The following is a 6,000-nucleotide window of genomic DNA, read 5'->3' as shown; positions in this document are numbered from 1 at the left end:
TTGAATTTTTCGTTACATTCACGTTCAAGTCAAAACATACAGATACCGTGAGTACGTGAATGCATAATTTTTCCTTAAGGTTATATTTTTGTGTAGGTATTTTAATTTTGTTCTGTTGTTCTTTTCTGTGGCCTTTCTACACTTTTCGTCAAAGATTTAGTCTTTATTTCACTTTCTTGTATTATTGATTGAAATACGTTCTTGCGCGCCAAAATGTACGTATGCAGCCAGTAATACACTATTTAAATTTTCTAAAGTTTCACGAGTCGGGATGACACTCCGGGTGGTCCCGAGGAGTACGAAGTTACGATTTTTCCAGTATTGTGCGTATTAATTTATTTTTCTTTTTGCATTTTCATTTTGATTTTTCGATTTTCTAAAAGTGACGTCACAGTGTCAACTAATAAAATTTGCACGATCAACTTAGTAGGCGTTAATGTGTAATGTCAAACGTTGACATTTATCATTCAAGTACTGTGTGTTATTACTTATTATTACTTAATAATTTGTGTTATTTTTACAAGTTAGTTTAGTAATAGCTGGTCTACAAACAAAGAAGGGTTGCGAAAAATGCCTCGGGATGAACGGGAGACTGTAAAACTTTGCAAGAAGTCTGCCGCACTTGAAAGACATATCTTCGCCTGCGGATGACAAGTTTGCGAAAATGGGGTTCTCAGGTATTAAAATTATTAAATTGACGTTGTTTATTTTATTTTTGTGTCACAACTAGTTATAATCAACAATAAATAAATGAATTTGTAATTATTACGCAGTGAAAAATCGCGCTTGACGTTTGTAAATTTTTTTGCACAGATAACTGTGATTACTCGGTGCTGCAAAATTGGCGCTATGACGTCACTGGAAAATCTTTCAACGTTAATTACTTGGAAACCATTTATCATAGGAAGTTCGTGTTTTCACTAATAAAACTTCCGTTCGGATGACTAGAATTTTCTTTTTAGGTGATAAACGTTCCCCAAATTTCAGTAAATATGATTTTTAAGGGTTTATGAGTGGTGTCGGTGTGTCTCAGAGGCGTAGTGAGAGTTTAAGTTTTGAGGGGGCTAATCCAAACAGTTTTGCCAACTTTGCATAAAAAATGCCAATTAATACGATATAAATATATACCTATATACATCTACATTAATTACTTAATTGTCACAATTCTTTGGTTTTTTGACGATTGACAATATTAAGTATTTTGAACAATCAACATCCATCGCGGTATTTGATTCTTTATAAAATTATAAAATTCAGAGTCTCATTTATGCAGTTTATGTTATAAGCAACGGGCGGAATTGTGTTTCATACGCTAGATCCAGTGCTGTCACGGCGATAGTTTGATTACAAATATATTTTTCTTTTGGATTATATCAACATAATATAACATTTCAAGTTCACAAATCTGTGGTCCTGTGTTTGAAAAATTAAAAAGGACATCGAGTATTATTTTTTGAAGTAATATAGTAATATAGAAGTAGTTTTTTAACAAGCTGTAAACACTCCTAAGCGACGCACTGGCTACGACCTTGTGGACCAGATCAAAGCGTCCCCGCTACTCGCCGTAAAACACACCTTGCTTCAACTGGGGAATTGTATCCGTAAGATAAATTCCCGCCTACTGGTTATAAGTTTTTTGTTGTCGAAATAAGTCTACACATGTTAAGAAAAAAAAGGCAAAGTTTAGGCCCGCCCACCCGCCCTATCTCAATTGTGATAATTTTTTTTTATTCATCGTGAGCCAAGGGGACGGAGCTTAACTGCAAAATCCTTATTTCTCTACGGGAAATTAAAAACATAGAGCCGAAGATTAAGCCCCACCCATACCTGCCCTGATCTAAATATGTAGTAATAAAGTTTTCATTCGTTGGGAGACCTAGGGGCGGAGCCTAATTGCAAAATCCATATTTCTTTACAAAAATTTACCATTTTAAACGTGTTTTAAGTTTCTAAAATTAAAAAAACATCACAATTCAAATGGGATGGGTGGGCGGGGTTTATATTTTGCATTTTTTTCTTAATATTGTCACGTCCCAAACTCAATTTCCCAGGAACTCCAAATTCCAAACTCCCAAATAAAATTTTAAAGTAGATTTATTAGATATATAAAATGGTACTTACCCACAAACCACCATCGCATGATTCCAGAGAAAGCGAGGCGTCATGATTTCGCAATAAGGAATTATAAAATATTTGTTTTCATGACAATATACCTACATAGTATTCTTTGAACAACACGATACTTATTTTTAATTTCTTGTGAAAAAATAAGTATTTTGCAGTTAAGGTGGTGTGTCTATATTGACTTCTATTAGGGCCATAATTTTCGAAATTACTGGACTGATTACTCTCAAACTTTATAAGTGATTTGAGAATTTTAAATATGTTTTAAGTTTCTTGTTATTAATGAAGAGAAGACTGCGTATATTACGAAAAAAAAGCAAAATATAACACAATGGGGTACTAAAATAAAACCGAATTAGAACGGGGGAACTATATCTAGCAGATACTAGCCCTCTAAAAAAAAGGGTGGGTGGGCGGGGCTAATGCTTGCCAAGATAAGGCTGATGTTGCCAAATAACATACCCTGTAAGAAAATAAAGGGTGGGCGGGGCTAGTATTTGCCAAGATCTAGATAAATGTTAGAATCCGCATTTAAAATTTTGCAGTCAGTAGTTTGGACATCTTTTTCAAGATTCGTCAAGAGCCAAATGAAAATGGTAAACCTATATTTTCGTATTCTATGAGATCTGAAATACTAAAAAAACGTGAAAGATGATCACAATGAGATTTTTTCTTGCTTAGGAATCTTTTGGCAAGAAAAAATTATATTGTTATGTAATTTTGAAAAAAATGGTTCTTCATTTAATTGGTAAAAATTTGACGTCGAGTAATTAGAAAAAATCAAAATATCAACTACAAGCGGTTCTCCAAAAAATGTTTCTGATTGGTGGAAAAAGTATGGTGCTCATTTCCAGCTCCAATTTTTTTTTTTCTCGTAAATGCATTCTTGGCGAAATTCATAATTTCTGTGTCGGATCGAAAGTGATTTTTTTTTTAAATCGTAAAAATTGCCATATTTCAATTGGCGAAAATTAAAAAAACGGAGCCGAAAATGACTTGGATGTCGAAATCTACGAGAAAATGACCTTGGCTAAGTTTCGAAAATGGTTGAAAAATGATTGAAAATGCCAAAAGTGCTAAAATTAGTCATATCCAATGAAATACTAACCCCGCCCACCCACCCTCTGTTTTCATAAAGGGTAAGGCATTTGCCAAAATCAGTTTATTTTAGCAAGTACTAGACCCGCCCACCCGCCCTCTACTTTTTTGGAAGATATGTCATTTGCCACAAACAGTCTTATCTTAGCTAGTACTAGCCCCGCCCATCCCGTTCTTCTCATCCTGCCCACTAATTTTAATTCTCTTCAGCATAAGGTGATTCATTTTATCCGGACCGAATAAAATCAATCACTAGAATAGAGGCAGGGTGGGTGGGCGGGGCTAATTATGTGTTTTGTTATACTATTTGCTATAAAATTAATTTCTTATATCGTGCACTTGACCTGACTTAACCTAACGTGATCTGAACTGTCCTGAACTCACTATTGTCTCAAAGAAACACGTTAAACATTTCTGTGAACATATAAACAGCTACATATGGAGCTATTTTGACGGAAGTGTACTTGCCAAGATAAAACTGATATTGCCAAATGGCATATCCTCGAAAAAAAAGGGTGGGTGGGCGGGGCCAGTACTTGCGAATAAAAAAAATCATCACAATTGAGATAGGAAGGGTGGGCGGGCTTACATTTTGGCTTTTTATTTTAAGAAGTGTAGACTTCTTTTCACAACATGAAACTTAAAACATATTTATAATGGAAAATTTGTATAAGGACATATCGATTTTGCAGTAGACTCCGCCCCATAATTGCGAAAGCCATGTTTCCTTGCAAAAACCATTTGAACCATGTGTTAAGTTTCTTGTTTAAAAAGATGGCTGTGTATATTAAGAAAAAAAAAGGCAAAATATAACCCCCGGCCACCCACCCTATCTCAATTCTGATGATTTTTTTTATTCATCGTAAGCCGAGGGGCGGAGCTTAATTGCAAAATCCTATAACAGGTACCAAACAATAGCTAGAATAAAGGCTTAAAGTATAAAGATCTTTTAAAATGGGACACCACTGTAAAATCAGCGACAAACTACAACAATAGCTCACACTTGATCGGCCAAAATTTTATCTACATTTAAGTATTGAAATGGAATGACACAAGTGACATGGTTGACAGTACACTTAATTAATTTGAATGAAAATTTGTTATGGATTATTGTTAAAATTTGACGCTGCCATAATCTAATTTTCTTGAGGGTTTAAAAATGACATCGCGCCAATGAGTGGGTTAGCCAATAGCAGCGCAACAAACATTTCCCAGAATTGGTTACTTTCACTGCCAACTCAAACACTATTTATTGATCACGCTGTATTTTCATGACAAAAAATTTTCCACATTACTGTTTTTTCCGTACAAGTTAATTTTGTTTTAATATAGACAGTCGGATGATTTACCAACTGTTTATCTGATGTCTCATTTAAATTTTAAATAAGTCAGTTGTGTAATTTTTTACATAGATTGTAATAATAAATAGTACTTTTTATTTTCCGAGCGTAAGCGAAGGAAGTATTGTAATCGAGTCTGTCGACCGACTCCCTACTTTTACGTTTTCTGGACCTACAGTACGAAGAAATAGGTCTCCCGTTTCCGTCTGTCTATCTGGCTGTCTGTCCGTCTGTCTGCCGTCCCGGATTTTTATTAGCCAGATAATCTCAGAAAATACTGGGCCGATGTTGTCAATTTTTTTTGCAAGATAACACGCCTACATTAGTTAACAACATACGTGGACTAGTACACAAAAAGTAGTGAGACTTACATAAGAAAATAATTTCAGCAATTTTTTTAATATGATCAGATCTTTATTGGCTGATGATAACTCTACAAAGAAAGACATTCGTCAAAATACTTCTACTGCAGTACTTCGTTTAGCTATTTTATATTATAAACTGTTACAGGAAAATAATTGGTAGTTACAGATTTAATGAATCGCATTAGACGCCATACTCCGCCTCAACGAGTATAATTAGTATAACATCAGTTTATTAAGGATTTTCTAATATGATATGTGTAAAACTTTTACTATTCCATCAGTATAAATTCACAGTTCAGATTTTGTACTGTACATTTTAACTACCATAATCATGTAAATGTTCATATAAAAACACGTGGCTTTTTTTATAACAATGATATCTAAAAGTTGTGGATGTTTTTACTTAAGTTATTACATTATCCACACTTCGTAACTTCTCACTCGAATTTCGTAACAGTGCATCTACGACATTTAAACTATGTAATCTTAAACGTTGATCCATTTTGAGAGAAAGGACTTTGGAAATTATCATCAATTAAATTGTGTGTGTGTTATGTTTCTTTTACATCCAAATTATTTTCGCACAGTTTGAATTTGAACATTTATTCTCGAATTGTTATTTTGATTTTGATCGTATTTAGTACGTGCCTTGTTGTGTTTTTGATGTGGGAATTCTCTGGGTCCTTGATGTAATTGTTGTGATTTAATTGTTCATTTGAATTAATGCATAATTCAACATTCTGTCAATTCTTGTTGTTCGAAATTGTTGATAGAGTGTGGCATAATTTATATGCAGGTCTTTTGATCTGGCAGTCCGCGAGGCAAGTGGATGATGCGGCAAATTATATAATAGGCATTTGCACTTGGATGAGTATGTGTTGTAGCTCGTGAATCCCGCAACACAACGTACCGCTGAAAACTGAGGAGAGCTCGATCGTCTTGATCAGAGCCATCGATCCCGTAACAATGATTTATGATTTGAACTCCCGACACAAAGCAAATTTTGAATTTTTTGCAGGATTTGATTTTGTTCACATGTCTCCGTGTTGGCGGAATATTAGGGTTAGCACAAT

This window comes from Zophobas morio, unplaced genomic scaffold, assembly GCF_036711695.1.
Source record: "Zophobas morio isolate AGI-343-1 ecotype UQ-CSIRO unplaced genomic scaffold, CSIRO_AGI_Zmor_V1 ptg000021l, whole genome shotgun sequence".
Taxonomy (NCBI): Eukaryota; Metazoa; Arthropoda; class Insecta; order Coleoptera; family Tenebrionidae; genus Zophobas; species Zophobas morio.
This window is presented reverse-complemented; position numbering follows the sequence as displayed.